Source organism: Paramisgurnus dabryanus, chromosome 7 (assembly GCF_030506205.2).
Source record: "Paramisgurnus dabryanus chromosome 7, PD_genome_1.1, whole genome shotgun sequence".
NCBI classification, from domain to species: Eukaryota; Metazoa; Chordata; class Actinopteri; order Cypriniformes; family Cobitidae; genus Paramisgurnus; species Paramisgurnus dabryanus.
The window spans coordinates 26,180,031-26,200,116 of record NC_133343.1 but is presented as its reverse complement, the minus strand read 5'-3'; positions in this window follow the sequence as shown (position 1 = coordinate 26,200,116).

Below are 20,086 nucleotides of genomic sequence, written 5' to 3'. Positions count from 1 at the left end.
ATGTCCATCATCTTTTGAAAGAACACATTTGGAGTTATTTTAGTAAATATCCATTCTTTTCAAAATGTATAATGGGAGGAAACTGGGAATAACTTCTGACTTTGAAGCTCAAAAAGTGCATCCATCCTTTACAGAAGTAATCCACATGGCTCCAAGGGGTTAATAAAGTTCTTTTGCTGGTAATCAATGCGATATTGTTAGAAAAATATCCATATTTTAAACTTTATAAACTATACCTTCCGGTAACTATGCCATTATGGACGATTCACGAGAGTCACTGCGCAATGAACCTATGGCAACAAACGCTCACTACGCTAAAACACTTGGCTAAATAGCATGAGTCCAAGATGGTGTTGTTAGTTTTCTTAGAAAATTACATTGATTACCTGCAGAAGACCTTTATTAACCCGTCAGAGCTGTGTGGATTACCTATGTGAAGGATGGATGCACTTTTTGATGGGTTTAAAGTCAGAAGTTGTTCCCTGATCCCTGTTTTCTACCATTATAAAGTTTGGAAGAGTAAAGACATTTACTAAAATAACTCCAAATGTGTTCATCGGAAAGATGATGGACGTGTGTATCTCAGATTGCTTGAGGGTGAGTAAATCATGGGGTAATTTTGATATTTGGCTGGAGTATCCCTTTAACATGCTGGGTTGTTTTAAGCCCAAATTGTTGTTTGAGATGTTTGACCCATTGTTTGATCAAATATAAGAATTTTCTGTCTAATTGAACCCAACAGCATCTTTTTAGAGTGTAAGGTTTAAAGAAAGCCAGCTACTCGACTACTACGACTATTTACCATTGTTTTATTACAAAAAATTAGGGTTACTTTTAGTCAAACAGTAGTCACAGCAAATTACCCTTGGTTTTCCTACAATAATTATAAAGTTTAACCATGTTTTTCTAGAAAAACCATGCAAATGCTAAACAATATACAAAAAACATGGTTACGACACACTTATTATTTTTATAAAACCATGGTTAATTTTGTAAAGGCTGTGTCCCGGAGAGAGGTTTTATAGAGTTTCCCTTCAGTTCACAGTTGGAGCTAAAATAATGTTAGCATTCTAGATGGTTTAAAATGCACAACATTTGGCCTATACATTTTAAATTATTACCCATACATGCTCTGTTTTTCCACTCTGGTTGCTTCAGTTTTTCCGCGTAGGACACTTTGGATCCTGCTGATTTCCAATCTAAAATTTTCCAAATGTTTCTGTTTGGTCAGCAAAGTATAATGGCAATTTATAGTGTACATGGTTTGACCTTCTTTCCCTTGTATTTGCTGAAGGTCTGCAATGGCTTAAGGGAGTTCCAGTCCTACCATATTTTCTGTGCTTGCAAGAAGAGTCTTTTCTGCTTTTGCAGTTCCAGGTATTTTTATAATCCATCATTGTATTCTCTCTTGTCTACTTGCACCTTAGTGGGCCAGATGTCAGCAACACCATGCTCATTATATTACTGCAGAGCGAATCAAATTACCTTTGGCCTTCGGATGAGTCCAGACCATTAGAGTCGAGATACAGCGGGGCCGGCGAGGATGAAAGTGGGTGTCTTGGGTTTTGTACCCATTGCACGTGCTGGTGAAGCTTTCGGAGGTGGTCGTGCTGACGGTGGAAACCGTGCAGGGGGCTTCATTATCTCAGACTGAAGCTTCTTCTGACCGGTCTTTGTAATGGTCCTTAAAAAAAACACGTAGTTAGCATTTTGGCAATTCAATTGAAGACATGATTTATTTATTTCCTTTTTAATTACATTTGTATTTCTGTGTTGTTCAGTTTTTTTGGCATGTCTTTGCTTTGTTGTCTATTTATGCTTGTGTTTAAGTATGATGAGTGCATCATTTTGCTGTACGCTTTGGCACTATATATGGTTTCTTATTTTGCATTTTTGCTGTCAGAGACCTTGTTGATGTACAAATGTGTTCCTTGGTTTATTAAATTTAATTTCAGTAAGCCATTGTACAGTTGTGAGTTTTATTGCCTTGTCTATGGCTGGCCACAAGACTGACTTGACTGTCTCCTCCTCAGTTCCCCAAACCATCAGCATTCAAAAAAACTCAAACAAAAATCCCACAAAAATCTAAATTATTAAGCAGCCTACTGTGTAAAAGTTTACAGTTGCTTGTGATTTACAAGCGACTCTGAGTATCGTTGGCTGAAAATGATCCGAGGAAAGCAATCGTAACTGTGTCATCAAAATCGGACTATATTAAACGCCAAAGCCCTTAATGCTGAAATGTTGCAACTGCTACTTGCAAGATTCGGATTACTAAAAACATTCCTTGGTGATTGTTGTAAAACAGATTTATTTAACTGACGTACAAAGGTTTGACACAAAGACATACAGTTTCCTTGTGGATTAAATGTTTAAGCTTGTTTATGTATAGAAAATAAGGAACATTTATAAAAGCATCTTATCTCAGTCTTATCACTTTGTCCTAAATTTCAGCACACCTTGGGGGGGTGTTCTGCAAAATGTCATAGCTCTTTGATTTAAAGGGGGCTTGTAATTCAAAACTTTTCACAAGACCATTTACGTGTACAGTTGGAAAGGCTTCAAAAACTTTAAATCCCTGCTTTTGATTAAGTCATTTATCAAGTCTTTGGCCGTTTGGCAAGCAGGGCACTGGCCGGTTTATAAATTATAGCTTATTTCTTTTGAACATATATTTGTGTCTTTTTCAGTTCTCATCAGTGGGTTTTATTAAGTCTATCAAGAGGACTTGAGATAGTTTCTGACTTCTGCATAAATCTGAATTTTTGCAGCTAACGTTGTTCTTCACACATAACTTCTCATTTAGATGTAAATATATACAACTTAACAGATGCTTATTTGTATCAAATTTCACATAAAAGTTGATAAAACGTTTTGGGTACATATGAAGAGCCAAGATGCAAAACCCTTTATGTGTGTCTGACATGTTTTCTTGTAAATAAGCAATTTTTTATCCGCCTCTTAATGGGTTTTGTATTCCAAAAATATGAACGTAGTGTCAGTGACGTCACCCATAGGTTTGTGAAGAGCTTTTTTAAAGCCAATAGTTGGCGGGCCCTGCCGTCGCCATCTTAGCGGCGCGTCACCGTGCATCACTCACGAATAACCGAAAATGGGAAAAAGACGGGATGTGGGTAGAGCTGAGGTGTCTGGTTGTTGAAACCACGGCCACTTAGCTCAACATTATTGACATCAGTGGCAGTTTGCCTGACACTCAAGTGGCCACGCCCTTTATTATAAAGAACTTTAAGGCTTATAATAATAATAATTGTTATGAAAGGTAAAATTTGCTATTAAAAACCAAAAACACTTTTTGTACCAGGATGTAAACATTTATTTCTGCTGTAAAGTTGGGAATTTTTGAGCTGTTGGAGACAGCCGGAAGGCCTGAGGTCAGGATTAAGCAGATTTGAAGCGAAAGTATTTATTGGACTTATAATACATGCCGAGAAAAATATCATTATCTCATTAACAGTGTTGGGGAAAGTTACTTTACAAAAGTAATGCATTAGAATATTAAGTAACTCCCAAAAAAGTAACTAATTGCGTTACTTAGTTACTTTTCATGGAAAGTAATGCTTACGTTACTTTTTAGTTACTTTTGCGTTACTTTTTCTTGGCTGGGGCCTGAGGCTTGCTCTCTTTCGGCCTTGCAGGTGTTTTTTATGACTGAAAAGTTCAGCATTCAGAAATTGCACATTTCACCACAAAAATGTCGAGCTCTGGTCTGCCATCTATGTTTCTGACTCAAACTACTCCCACAGGCGTGTATGCATAGAGTGTATAATGTGACTACATTTAGTTTAATTCAGTACATAATTTTTTTAAATCAAATTAATTAAACTAAAAAAAGTAACTTGCATTACTTTTTTGAAAAAGTAGCTCAAATATTAATGTGTACATTTAAAAAGTATTTAACCCGTTACTTCAGAAAAGTAATATTATTACATATGCACGTTACTTGTAATGCGTCACCCCCAACACTGCTCATTAATGTTTAAAGGCTTTTGCATCTGAGCTCCTCATATACAACTGTCAGCATCGGAAATAAAGGTACAAAAGCTGTCACTGGGGTGCACCTTTTCAAAAAGTACACCTTTGTAGCTACCTAAAGAGTTTATATTGGTACCTCAAAGGTATCTGTACCTAAATAGTACACATTAGGACCCATTTAAAAGTTATTTCCCCAGTGACAGCTTTTGCACTTTTATTTCTGACAGTGTAGAGACATTCAACAGGCAGTGATGGCTCGGTAATTTGTTTGCACAAATCATTTTAACTGTTGACACTTTTGTCCTTTTCCCAACCACACCCCTTGTTTCAACATTCAATCTATTACTCTGACATTAAACACAGCCAGTGTCAGAATTCACATTTGTCTGAGACAAGTTTAGTGCCATCTCTCAGTTTGAAATTGATAAATGCGAACCAACCTAAATAACTTCTTGCGTTCTGACTGTTAACATGAGCCTTTCAGCATTGTGAAGCATGTCTTTAACCTTGTTTAGCCTTTTGGAATCAGGAATAATCTTCTGTGACAGGAGATTAATGGCACCATCGCTCTAGTTTTTACTAAGACCATTGGGGAGGTAAGAGAGGGAAAAAATGAAGGGGAGGAGGAAGGTCTGCAGTCTGTCATCGTGCCATACTAGGATGAGTTTGGGTGAAAGGGCTTCACAAAAACATTATAGAAGAGTCGAGACGTATGGATTTTTGCTCTTCCGCTCACCCCCCTCTATGTGTTTGCTCTCGGTAATCTGTCATGCTGTCATTTACTGAGGGTAGAGATGTCTGATCCACAGAGATTAAATGGGGATATATAAGTTAGGCGTTTTTCTATTCAGGTTCTTAAAAAAAAAATTGTATTCCTTTTTTCTTCTCAATATAGTTGATTTTCATTAAATGTAAAGTATATTTTTAAAAGCGTTCTTTAAATACAGAAAACAGTGCTTTCTTCAACACTTCACTGATTGGATTATAGAAATTGCCTCCATACCTTCATTAAACATTCTACTATGTCCCTACGCCAGAAGCGCTGCTGGCGTCATCTTCGCCCAGGTGTGGGATTTCGTTCAGCGCGAGTGCACTCAGTAATGTTCACTATGTTTTCCGACACTGCCAAAATACCTTTCCCCTCAAATAATGCACTGTGGAAGTGGGGTCATTTCTGACACGGCCTGTTTGACGGTTGTGGCTAGAAGGGATACAGCTACGGACAGAATCTCGTGAAATCTCGCCGGATGAGCGCTGTTTTCATCTTAATCCTACCCCCAAACCTAAACTCAACATTTCACGGGATTAGGCCGAAGCGGTATCCTATGTAGCCGAACCGCTGTTTTCATCCTAATCCTACCCACCTAACCCTAAACCGATCATCTCGCGAGATTTGGCCGTAGCTGTATAACCTCTAGTGTTTTACCGGCACGTACCGGTACTACTTTTACTTTCTCTTGTATCACTCCGCGGTGCGCGGCCTATCGCTTTTGAGCCTACGCCAAACAAAATAGTCGACGGGTGCCATCTTGCGATTCAATAAGTTTATTGTAGCTTATTCTTCTCAGTGGACTTGACTTTTTAATGTTGATTCTAAATCTTTGTTACCAGTCAAAGCAAGCAAAAACTTTGCCTAGAAGAAACAGGTACCGGTAAGAGACATGTTCGCTACTAGTCTATCCTCAAATTTACTTGCTGAAATGGTCCTACAAAAATGTACTATTAACTTACTTGTAGATCTGCTATTTAACATGAAATACATTGATGTTGTCTTTGATATTTACTTGCTAAAGCCAATTATCACTTTTACTAAAGATGGTTTTACGTTTATCGTTTGATATTCAAGTTCTCTCCAAGGCACAAGGCAAAACCAAAGAAAGAAAATTATTAATTCAGCCTTAAAATGAATAAAACCATTTAACCAAATGATTTTATGACATCTTACTAACACATAAATATTTCCAAAAATATTCCCTTCATAGCACAAGACTATATGCATTTATGCACTGTGAGTGAATCTTTCAAACATGGTAAGGAGCGTCATACTTCCGGCTAACGTCAGAGGTATTCAGGCCAGTAACAACATACGGATTAGCTGGCCAATCAGGGACACAGAGCTTTTCAAATGTGTGCGTTTCAAGAAGATAGTGAAAGCTACAAAAATGTAAGGTATGTGGAAAATAGTGTTTTTATCATAAACCACACAAACACATTGTATTATACCAAATATGCAAAATAACGTTGTTTTTGCAATGAAATAGGTGCTCTTAAATTTTAAAGTGCTATGAAGAGAAGCTTTTTATGAACATTTATGCTAGTTTGGGCTCAGAACATGGAATGCACAGAGAGTTTAATTAGTTTAAATTTGAATATCAAACGAATGTCAAAAGTAAAACCAACTTTACCGCAAACATAAACTTTCTTATAGATGAATTCTTATAGATTAATTCCCAACACAAATACTAATTCTAAAAGCTTTACTTTGAAGCATGGAGACTAGAATAACATGTCAACAACTAAAAAATCCTTAGCAACCATAGCAAACACCTGACAGTGTGGCTGCCAGCGCCATGTACATTTCCTTAGGGAAACCTAAAATCTTGTTACATTAAAGATGTGTGCACATTAGCTTATGTCTATTAGTTTGTGTGTATTCTGAAAGTGGTAATGCCCTGGAGGTTAACCCCAGATGGTAGCATTTCTTCCACAGCTCCAAACAGCTGCTCAATCGTTTTGCAATACCGTGGTGTGACGACTGACTAATGGCAAAGCCCCATCAGTGTGCATGGATACGCAAGTGTGTATGTGTACAACTGAATGATGGCTGACACGCGGGGCCTCACTGTTGCATTAAAAGGTAATGCCTAACCACAGCGGGCCCCTAAATGTGCAGTGAATCAAGGAAGTGTTGAAAAGGGCTTACAACACTCGCTCACTAAACTTAGGCAACGTCTCGTAATTAGCTTCAGACCATTGCCTAAACTTTATATATAAGAAATTTGACCGCAGTTTGCTTGTATGGAATGGTTAAACATTTGCTCCCTCACGGTCTGCATTAAAGGAAGCGTGTTACGTTGCCTGAACCTACCTGGTGGTAAATGATCAGCTATATCTGGTTAAGTGTTTTTCAGGGGCTGTATGAGTATTAGTTCAGAATTGGGATCTGTTGTATTCGCTGAAGTGTTTTTGAACAAGTCTGGTTTTAGTTTTTCTCAAACTTGAAACTTTTTAATATTACACTAAATGAGATTTAGAAGGTTTGATAATTATATTTCTCTGTGCTTGTGTGGCCATTTGCAATTTTCCTTGAATTTTATTATATTGCTGCAATGATTGTTTTTCATCTGGTTTGAATGTAATATAATACTTACCTTTCATAAGAAACACCTTACTTTCTCCTTTTAATCTTTCTAAATCCTCATTGAGAGATTATTTTGCTTTAAAATAACATTCTTTTTAGTACTGAATAGCAAACATTTTTTTAAGTTTACATATAAAACAATTTTGTGGCACAATGCCAAACATGCCCATATCTTTGATTTGAGAAATAAATCTACAGCTTTATTTTACAATGTTATTAGCTCGTCTGTTGGATCGGACCACATGAGCCTGGCTTCTTTCCACACGTGCATCAATGAGCCTTGGCCGCCCATAACCCTGTTGCTGGTTCACCACTTTTCCTTCCTTGGACCACTTTTTCCTGCTTCTTACACATTAACTACACTTGTCCTCAAAGTTGATGTGTTAGAAGCAGGAAAAATGGGAGGATCTAAGTGACTTTGACAAGGGCCAAATTGTAATGGCTAGACGACTGGGTCAGAGCATCTCCAAAACTGCAGCTCTTGTGGGGTGTTCCCAGTCAGCGGTGGTCAGTACCTATCAAAAGTGGTCCAAGGAAGAAAAAGCGGTAAAGGCTCACTGATGGAAGTGTGGAGCGAAGGCTGGCCCGTGGTTCAGTCCAACAGACGAGCTACTGTAGCTGAAATTGCTGAAAAAGTGAATGCTGGTTCTGAAAGAAAGGTCTTTTATTCCCAAAAGTTTTGGGATACCCCTCCAAATCAATGAATTCAGGTGTTCCAATTACTTCCAGTGAAATTAACTCTCAATGCTTCATCATTCTAAGACATTTTTGGGCAATTCATGCTCCCAATTTTGTGGGAACAGTTTGGAGATGGCCCCTTCCTGTTCCAACATGACTGACTGTGCACCAGTTCACAAAGCAAGGTCCATAAAGACATGGATGAGCGAGTTTGGTGTGGAGGAACTTGACTGGCCTGCACAGAGTCCTGACCTTAACCCAATAGGCAATCTTTGGGATGAATTAGAGCAGAGACTGCATCAGTGTCTGACCTTAAAAATGTGTTTTTAGAAGAATGGTCAAAAATTACCATTTACACAACAGTTAAAGCTGTTATAGCTGCAAAGGGTGGTTCAAGTCCATATTAAACCATATGGATTAAGTTGGGATGTCATTCAGGTTCATGTGCATATACAGAAAGGTGTCACAAAACTTTTGGCAATATTGTGTGTATATATATATATCAGTGCGTTTCCTGGGTTCAAACCCATGACCTTTTGCACTGATGTTTTTAACACAATGCCCTTCTGCTGAGCCATACAGGGACATTTACATTTTGTTTCATGTTGAGAATGCATTAGCATTCAGTAAAACAAAATTTTGCCCTAGAGTTTGAGGTTAGGGGTTTAGAGGTCAACTTTCACTACTTTGACTTACTGTAGCAATGAAAGATTTCAGTACAGTCTCACAGTTCATTTATTTTGTGGGGGGAGAAATGCATAAGGCAGCTTATTATGTATTTATTTAACTTTATCTATTAAGACTCTTAAGACAAAAATATAATTTAAAAGGTAAATTATTCAAAGAACATCACATCCTTAAATTTCCTTAAATAATACAATGTGTTCACGTGGTTTATGGTTAAAAACATTATTTTCCACATTTTTGTAGCTCCAGATATCCCTGTCTTCCTAAAACGCACTGAACTCATTGATTTGAAAAGCGCTGTGTCCTTTTGCATATCGTTAACATGTACTAATACACACTTACACACCAAAGGAAATGTAAAATCGTGAATCGGATCATAGGACCAAACGGCATAGGTTCGATCCCAGAGATCACACATAAGCTGTAAAAAAAAAAATGGTTTGTTCAACTTAAAATAGTAAGTTAACTGGTTGCTTTAAGATTTAGATTTTTTTACTGACTCAAAAAAAGCTATAGCATATATTGTCAAGTAATATTTTTGAGTTAAATGAACTTACTTTTTTAAGTTGAACCAAAACATTTTTTACAGTGTACCGATAAAATGTTTAACTTGAATGCTCCTTTGTATAAAAGTGTCTGCCAAATTCATAAATGTAAATTTAATGCCAGCGTACATGCACTGTAAAAAATACTTTGCTGCCTTAAAATTTTTTGTTGAATCAACTCGGATTTACAAGTCATTTAAACTTACTATTATTTATCTTCACTAGAGATGAGTTGTTATAACTACAGGTCGTTTTTATAATTTATAAATTTAAGTTGACTTTTCTCAACTATATTTTATAAGTTGTGACAACTAATTTCTGTTGACATGACTTGTAAATCTGAGTTGATTTAACAAAAATGTTTAAGGCAGCAAAGTTTTTTTTAAAGTGTGGTATCTACCTGGATGACTCTTACAAAATCCAGCATCAGATTTTTTTTTTTGCACACATAAGATTAAGGTCTGAACTTATAACCATTATTTTTAGAGGATCTAAAAAATATTTCCTATAGAATTATTTAAATATTTTAAATTATCATCATCAAAAATGATCATTACGCAACATGATATTACATTAAATATATGCATTTACAAACTCATGTTTCGGTAATGAGAACTAAAAAAGTGTCTAGGTACTACGACAAACAAAATTTCAACTTTTATCTGGAGAGAAAAAATAAGAACTGCTTACCTGGTAGCCATCTTGAGTGTCACAGTCAATTATGTCCCTTCCAACATTTTTTTTTTTTTGAAACAATGATTGAAAATTGTTGCGGAGGATGAGAAAATTGGTCTTGGACACATTTATATTCCTTATTATTGTCTCTACATTTACCAATGATCACCAAATACCACATGTTTCTTTACTGTAAATGTTTATAGTATAATTTGCACTGAAGCTTTTTATTTTTTATATTTTTTAATTATAAATATTTCCATGTCAGAGAACCCAAATCCAGTTATGGACACGTTGCGGCAAAATACATGAAGAGATGTTTGTAACTGTATGCTTCTTATCTTACTTTGCATTTACTTTTTTTATCAAAATGTTTCATGACACCTCATAAGTCTAATTTTGCGAGAATCACCCACCTTTTGTATGTGTGTACTTTATGTCACTAAAACTAATACAGTAAATTGCCATTGCAACATAGTTGAGATACTGAGGTTTTAAAACCTTTGTTTACTTTTGTAAGACACAGTTAAAATTAGTCCATGGATGTTCACTCTTCTCGTATTACTTATTTTCTTAATTGTTGTCATAGTGAGAAGCCATTAAAAGCCTATTATAGTTTCTCAGCATCTCTCCTGGGGTTGAAAGGCCGGCGTGCAATTTTAGCATAAGAATGCAGACTCTTACGCATGCCATTAGAGTGATATACAGTAACTATTACCCTCTATTTAGATAACAGCAGTGAAGACCCCTGTAGCGAGGACTGCAAGATCACCATGTTTACCCTTGTTAGGCTTTGTAACCTATATCTTTCTTATATTTTTAAAATAATGTTTTGCCTAAGGGCTAAACATTTAAAGTATTCTAGCATGAGGTGTAAGTGATCTCCTTTAGACACACAAGGACACTCTAATTGCGAGCTTTTCTTGGTAGGAGATAATCTATGTTATTTCGGTCACCTTATATCTTAATAGTGCTCGATTCTTTTCCTTTACGGTCCCTACAAGAGCTCCCTTACCCCTGCAGGATATGCTTTAGGTTTTCTTAATGGATTCGGCTCTTAAACACATTTAACATGCAGTCAATTGTTTATGTAAAGTTTGGTGTCAGGTTGCTCTTTCAGAGGCATTGTGCGCCCACCTTGGCCGACAGGAAGGTATACGCTGATGTAACAGTGCTATGCCTTGGTGAAGTGTATTGAAATTTTATCACAATGCATGAAGCTTTGTGTAGTTAAAGAATAGTAAATAAAATAAATGATTAAATGTAGACTTTTTTAACTTGTTAAACACATTTAGGATTGGTTTCACTGACAGGGCTTAGATTAAGCCAGGAGTAAGTCTTAGTTAAATAAGTAGCTTGCAATACCGTGTGCCCTAGAAAAAAACATTGGTGGTGTGCATCTTGAGACAAAACAATGGCACTGATATATTTTAAGATTTCTTATTGCAAGTTATTTTCAGACACCTCAGTACTTTGGGACTATAGGCTTAAGCCTCGTCTGTGAAACCTTAGTGTTTAAATGTACTGCGATGAGGATTCGTTTTTGGCTGTCCATAGTGCCAGAGAGGAATGCATTGCTTGCCATTCATGCATTAGGTCAATGTAACAGAGTTCAAAAAAGGTCAATGGGGTTTCTCGCCTATAATTGAGGAGGTACTGAAGTGTCTAGACAGGGAGTTTTTTTTAGAAATACACATTTTAGAAATACACATAATGGTTTGGATTAGGTATATTGCTTTTGTTAAGTATATAAATAAAGTAAGTAACTAAAAAAAGCAGAAACATTTAATTTAACATATATTTTAAGTCGATATTTCACCCAAAAATGAAAGTTCTGTCATCATTATTTACCCTCGTGTTGTACTAAACTTTTATGAATTTCTTTATTTTGTTGAACACAAAATATTTTTATAAATGATGGTAAGCACACAGTTGATGGTACCCATTGACTTCCATAGTATTTGTTTTTTCTACTATGGAAATCAGTGGGTACCGCTACATGAGGGTGAATAAATGATAAACACATTTTTGGATGAACTATCCAACATTTACATCAACATTTATTTTCACACTGCTTTACAGTCGAGCAAATTGATATAATAATAACTGGTTAACTAACATTTGCATTTGCTTATTTGTAACTCTGGACCACAAAACCAGTCATAAGGGTAAATTTTTTGAAAGTTGATCATCTAAAAGCTGATTAAATGAGCTTTCCATTGATGTATGGTTTGAAATCTGGAATCTATTGGTGCAAAAATCTAAATATTGAGAAAATTGCCTTTAAAGTTGTCCAAATAAGGTCCTTGGTACTGTATTCACTCACAAAAGTTTAGATATATTTACGGTAGGAAATTTACAAAACTTTACATAATATCTCAATGATTTTTGGCATAAAAGAAAAATCTGTGAAAGCGGCATTAGCATGGGTATATTAGCAATGGTCAACAATACATTGCATGGGTCAAAACCCATGCAATGTATTGTTGACCATTGCTAATATACCCATGCTAATGCCGCTTTCACACAGGACAGGCAAAAATCCTTGATCTTGCGGCACGTTTTCTTAAAAAATGCGATGGAATTTGCGGGATGTTTATGCAATTTTATGTGATGAATTTGCAATATAATGGGAATTTGCATATTCTGCGTGATCTTGCAAAAACAGTTTTCAGCTTTTGCAGCTTTTTAATGATGTTCACGTCACATAATCACGTCACTTCATAATAATTTTCCCATGGCAACAGGGGACATGGCTGCGCTTGTGTGAGGTAAATGCAACATTTTTCACCATTCTGCTAAGATATAAGTGATTTTTGCTACGAAAATGCAGAGATTTGAAATGATGCAAGCCCTGCATATTTTGCGCACGGAAATCTGCAATTTATGCCGCGAAAGTGCGGCGTATTTGAAAAAATGCGTCTCCCGCATAAATATCCGGATAATGGATGATTATGCGTAGGGCTGTGACGGTGGCAAATTTTTACCACCGCGGTGGAACCATCAACAACAACCGCCGGTGTTGCGGTGGTGGGGTCCATGGGGGGGGGGTTAGGGTGGATTAAATGGTGAAAGAAAATAATGTTTCACTAAATGCGCGCGACTTTAACCTGGTAAAATTTTTATTTCACAACAAAAGACAAACGTGATGTGTATGTATTTCACTGTCACTGGAGACCAAAAGAAACGAACGCAGACGCACAACACAGTGACATGGCTAAAATCCAACGTGCTGAGTTATGCTAAAATCCACCAGTTTAGTGGAAATGCCATACATGGTAATGTAGTGGAGATTTGTGTATTAACATAAAACAATGTTATAAATTTGTATCTTAGGCTATAAATTACTGTACAACTTTTGTTATTATTATTTCATGTGTACAAAAAACTGCAATTTTTACTTATTATTTTGTTTAATCATTCACCTGATATGTGACGTCACACAACCGCCGGTGGCACTTCACCACTGCGGTGGCAATGCACCACCGCGGTGGTGCGGTGGTCATGACAACTGTCCCACCCCTAATTATGCGTGAAATCATGCGATCGCATAATCACGTTTTTCTGGAGGGACTGATTCATTTCAATGGCTTGCACCACGTGAGGACGGTTTGTTGTTGCGTCGACCAAAGCACGAGCGCAGCTTGCGCTCAAAGTTCAAAATAGTTAAACTTTTGTGCTGCGCTCTGTGACGATTACCCGTGCTGCGAATCCAAACCAAAGTGCAAAAAGCAAAATGGATAAACTTGTACTGTGTGTGTCGGAATTCCCGGAGCTGTACAAGTTTACACTCCTATAGAGACGTCGGAAGAAAAGCTGTATCAAGGAAACACATGTCAATTCAAGTTGGCATGTCAGGTGTGTTTGAAGTCGTGTTGTAGATAGGCAGCTTAAGTTATGTGAAATGGAGACGGGCAACAGCAGCGTCTGTATTCCTCCTCCGCTACTTAAGCCACATAAAAATACTTAAGTAATTTATAGTAATCCTGCTGAAAGTTTTTAAAATTCCATCTACTTTTGTCTGGCTAGCTTAGCGCAAATAGCTTGCCTTCGCTAAACCCAGCGGCGAGTGCACAGTGCGCACACCGCATTAGCCGTTTTGTGATCCAAGGTCACATGTAAAAAGCTTGGCTTCGCTAAACCCAGCGGCGAGCGCTGCGCACACTGCATTAGGCTAATTCTAGTGAAACCATAAAAAATACATCTATTTATTATTATCCATAAACAATTCTTTTGGTATGTTGTCATGTTATATCAGCATATTACAGTGCTCCTACCTACTATATCTTTCGTTCCATAATCCATCTGAAATTTACTGCTGTCAGCCCTAATATGTAAAAAAACCCTTGCAGTTATTTAAAAGATCGCACTATTAATCATTGCAAATGGGGCATGATAACGGCAATTAAAGGCACACGAAGCGACACACTCTCTAAGACTCTCTATAGTCAAGTTTTTTTGTGTGACTTGTAATCTGTTCCAACTTTACAAAGCCTCTCTGAAAGGACATACTGTACACCACAAGATAGACATTAGAACATAATACGACATATGATTGAAGTAAATTATTTCACCTATAAGGAATTGCACTAGATGACTGCTGAAACAACAGCCCAAGGCTTTGTGAAAGAATAGAGAACAGAGTTCTTTCTTCTTACCATCACAAACTGATGCCTTTGCTTTTCTTTTGTACACAGAAAGAAACATTCTTCTCTTAATTGTTCGTCTGTGTGTTTCCTGTGTATTGTCGCTATAGTAACATAAAGACCAATGATAAGCCAGAGATGATGTGTATGTTTCCCTTCATAGACTTGAATTGTTTTTGTTCTGTAGTAAAAAAATAGGTAATGATGTTAAAATGGTAAATGTCAGATATTAGCTGAAATTATGTTTTTAATTTATGAATAATTCATATGGGGATTTTGTAATATTTCCCGCTGTCTCTCACAAGGTAAACACATAAATGAATAACACTTGTAAACCTGTTCGTTTATATAATGACAGCCAGCCTTGACGAACAGTAAATATCTCATTTCCTTATTCCTAATCATGTTTGATGAGTGTTTGTGTACTCAACAGTCCAACAACCCAAAAACTTGGTAGAGCATTGCGTTAGCAACACAAAGGTTATGAGTTAGATCCTTGGATCACACCGACAAAAAAAACACAAATGTAAATGTAGTCTTAGTTCATTTTAGTTAATAAGTAAATAAATCTAATTTAACTCATTCCCCGCCAGCCATTTTTTGAATAGTTGCCAACCAGCATTTTTGTTGTGATTTTCACAAAAGTTTCACAAAATGCCTTCCAGGAAAATTTTCTTCTAAAAATATATAAACATACAAATATATCAAATGAAAGAACAGACCTTCAGCTTTCAAACAAACAATAAACAAACAAACAAACAAAATGGGAAAAAAATGTTTCATCCTATCTATATTTTTATGGGTATTTTTCTTTAAAAATACACATTTTTTAGCAAAAAGCACGGAAAGGAAAATTCTTGTTTGAAGCCGTACAAAATGAAACACTCAGCCGAATACCAAACAAGCAAAATTTTTTTTCTATTTATTTTGCCAATTATTTCACCAGTGCAGAAGTTACATGTTCACAATGTCCTTTTTACTATATTTATTTTATATTATTTAACAATTAAATTGTTAGCTTATGCAGCACTGTACTGCATGTTGAGCAGCCGTCGCCGTGTCTTTCTCATACGCTGCATGGTGTTCAAGATGTCTTGATTTTAAATGATAAAGGAAACTTGTAGTGCTGTATGTTTTCGCGTCTTTCTTTGACACAAATGCTTACCAACATGTTTGCTGCTTTGCGCACCCCTCACTATGCGCTGGTTGCTATTTGATTGCGTCATCAAAGACCTCATTGTTCAGTAAAATGTATTTGGTCTTTTTACTTGTTTGGCCGAACACCGATTTTTTTCTTCTCAGATTAATAATTTCGGTTGCCGGATGTTCAGTGCATCCATATTGTACAATATAGCACAAATTACAACATCACCTTGTTTGCTCGACAGCGCTCAAGGGTAAGCTAATCTTGCATTTAGCAATGACGTTGATAGTGACGATTCCCTCCATAGTGACCAATCTGTGATCTGCAGTTTTTGTACAAAGTGGAAAACCCCCCAAAAGTTAGGAGTACTCGACAATGGAAATCCCATAGTGATCAACCACTAGCGAAAATCACGTTAATAGAACCCCAGCATTTAAAATGACGTAAATAAGCTTTCACCACGTTTTAATGCCTCTGAAATATTGGTTTGTCTGATTGACTAGCACTAGCTGCAAGTGCCGCTGACCTCACCTGGATTAGCATGAGTAACGCACAAGACGATAAATGGAACGAGGTCAAACTCTCTCTCTCTATCTGTTAACGTACGTGTGTGTTCTGGACTGTGGGAATGGGAGTGTGTGTGTCAGGGCCGTGATGGATCAGGGAAAGGAGGTGTCGTTGGGGTCAAAAGAGGGTAATGACCCCACTTTTCCTGCTTGGGTTCTGACCTCCCAGCGAGAGCTGGAAACCTGAACCGGGCATTGTCGTCAAACAGTGAGAGAAAGTGGACTCTGGAGGCCACCCTGACCGTGCCACACGTTTGGCTTTCATTCTGGAGATCTGTTCTGTGTGTCAAATGTGGTGCCTGTGGTCCGACATGTAATTGATGCTGGGGTATTAAATGTGGCTTTACGGTTAAACTTCACACCATATTGCATGTCAATTTCACAAACCACTTGCTTTGACCTTGTGATCAAGTCTGTCTTATGCACTGCCCTAACCGTATGGAATTGACTTAAAAAATTACTTAAATTAGTAACACCTTAAAATGTAATTAATTGAAATAAGTTAATCAAACTTTTCCATTTTGGTACCAAGAGGGCATATTAGCACCTCAAAGGTACATATTGGTACCAAATGTATACACATACCATACGTATGTACATATTGGTACATTTTCAAGGCTACTGCCCCAGTGACTTCATGGGACCTTTTTTTTGACCATATTTCGTGTAGCATATTGACTTTTGTCAGCATTTGGGAACTAGCTGCCAGCTCCATCAGGAAATCCAAATAAACTTTGAGATGTATGCGGAAAACAGAAGTTCAGCTCGTGATGTTGAGGATTGAAGTATCCTGTATCGGGTTTTCTCTGGATGTTAAACCTTTCTTCGTCTTGACCCTGTCGTGTTCATAGATAATTATAGACAGTTTTCCGAGCTTGATTGATTGATTTGGGTGTTCGGATTTTGTTACACAACAGTTTCTTACCTACTGTTTTTTTGATCGCAGTTTGTGAGACTGCCCAGCTGCCCCGGTATAAATCTCCAACAGAAATCTGATCTGGCATTAGCAGGGGCAGCACGAAGCTGTGGGCATACACACCCGTTTCTTCATTTTAGACATGATAGACATCATCAGCTAATCTATGCTTTCAGCTTACTTTTATTTACTTTATTGCTCTTCCATTGTCTGCTTCAAACTCGTGGGAACTTAATCGCATGACTTATATAGTTATATGAAGTCAACATAAATTTTATATTGTATTTACTTTTTTAAATCACATTGATCCTGTTGTGCTTAATTCGCATTTACAGAGCAACATTTGGTTAAGTACAAAAGCTGTCCCTTTAAAAACGTCCTATTGTGTACCATTTAGGTATATATACATGTGAGGTACCAATACATACCTTTGCGGGACTAATATGCAATATGTGTAGTTTTTGTAGCTTTTCATTTGAATGTGTGAGTTTGGACTATGTACAGTAACTGTCCAACTCATGAAAATCTAGGCTTGTTGGGAATTTTTTTTTATAAACTGCCTTTATTCTATTTATTCGTTTGTCGTCAATAGGAGAAAGCATGTTTAATATTTTGTATTTATGACAAAAAGGCCATTTCATTGAACACGTTTTGCTTTGTAAGCCACCTCTTTTTATTATTACAGTGCCGTGTTCTTGAAAAAAAAACTGTCTTATACAGTATATAATAGTACCTGCGCTTTTTGAATACGAATCCTATCAGGTGTAATCTGCATGAATAAGTGCGGTCTGACATGGGCGCCAGAAATTGCTCTGCACTTCACGGCAATTTATGTGTCAACTGTCATTGTTTCACATGAACGACGCTGAGGGTACTAATTACCGTTATCATCTTTCCTGATGCCTAAATTATATTTCTTTGAAAAGACTGTTGTAGGTTACAGGCAAGGTCTATAATGTCATCATAATACTTGTTTGATCGCCTACTAGAGTATGTTAATGTAAATATTACAGTATAATGTACAGAAATCTTTAAAACAGCTAAGAAATGTATTTAACACTTTTGAGACTTTAAAGGTGCGTGTCCTGGGTTATCATGTGGAAGCCACAGACATATTGCACCCCAAATCTTGGGTGTCGGTTTGGATTTGACAGCACTCAGAGAAAAGAACATACAGTACCGAGTGTAATATTTACTTGAATGTGGAATCTTGCCAACCACAACATTAATCCAGACCATCACAAAGTGAGACAGTACATATCCACACACATTCTCACATCAAAACACTAATGCAATTATGCACCTTTGTTTTTATAGCCTGTTCTTTGTGTATGGGGTATGTGCATGATAAATGTACAGATGATTTATTAGTGAAAAAAATTAGGGTTCTAAACTCCTATTGAATATTGAACTTCTGCTCATAGACAGCTTCTTTTTAAGAGATTGCTTAAAGAAATAGTTCACCCATCATTCATCATTTATTTATCCCTATAACATTACAAACGTGTATCATTTCTTTGTTCTTCTTTGTTCTTCCATAGTAGGAAAAATACTGTGGAAGTCAGTGGTGCTCCAAAACTGTTTGGTTACAAACATTGGTTGAAATATTTTCCTTTGTGTTCAGCAGAATAAAAAAGTATTTTATGGGTCAATGAAGTGACATTAATTATTTTGTGTCCGTACATGGGTCCCCTAAGGTGACATTGGAGTAAAAAAAATCAAAAGTTTACTTTCATGTGCTCACGTGAAACTATCACGTGCGCACGCAAAACTAAACTTTATTACATTCTTTCTCTATGTCCCCTTAGGGGCTTCATATCAATTAAATGTAAAATGGTTAAAATTTCAAAATAAATTTGCAGATTACTTGCATACATTCTCTTTTTTAAAGGCCAAGTCTAAAATTTCTGGGGAATGTATTTGGGGAATGATTGCAAAAATGTCAATGTGGTGTAACCGGTCTGTGTCAATTGGTGTAACTAGTATTTTTTTTATGAAAATATAAATATATTCATAAAAAAATTTGAATATCATCTAGTTGTAATATGATTTTTTACATACATTTTTAAAAAAAAAAATTCAGCATATGTCAGGACAAATATTACAAAAACGCATTTAAATTTACAATTAGAAATACCTAATAAAATGATATTTTAAAATTATAATTTTTTATAATTATGCTTACATGCCATCAAGGTGGATATAATATTTAATATTTCTCATTCTTTGGCGCAAATGGTGGTTACACCATATGACATTTTTAGGTCCATTCAGTCTTAACTTTCATAAAAATGGTGCAAATGTAATTTTTTATTGCATAAAATTAACATAAATACACTATGTGCATTGAAACAAGGCTGATGCGTGCTTTTAAAACAATTTTTTTAAAAACATTTTTTTATTTTTTCATCTTGCCAAACCATTTTTGTCACTGACCCTTATACAGATTTGTAACAATTTTAGGATGAATAAATGACAGAATTTTCATTATCCCTTTAAACGTATGACTGGAATGTTGATAAATCATATGGGCAAAAACTTTAATTGATAAAGGGACCCCAGTCATCTACGGTACCAGAATATTATACAAGCTTTGTGAAATGCGCAACTGAGTAGCGACACGCTATAAGTCAACACACTGGCAACCATCCAAAATGTCTCATGTAAGCTAATGTTAATAAATACAACTTTATTGAAAAGTGTTACAAGAACTTTTCAGGATCCTTAAGAGTGTAAAATACAAAAAAATCTAGTAATTGGGACTGCTTTTCATTTCTTCAGATAATAGCAAATATTTGGTTATCATCTGTGTCCATATAGTTTCAAATATTCAAAATGTACATTTCAGGAAGGTTTGTATTCAGACAGTCCGTGC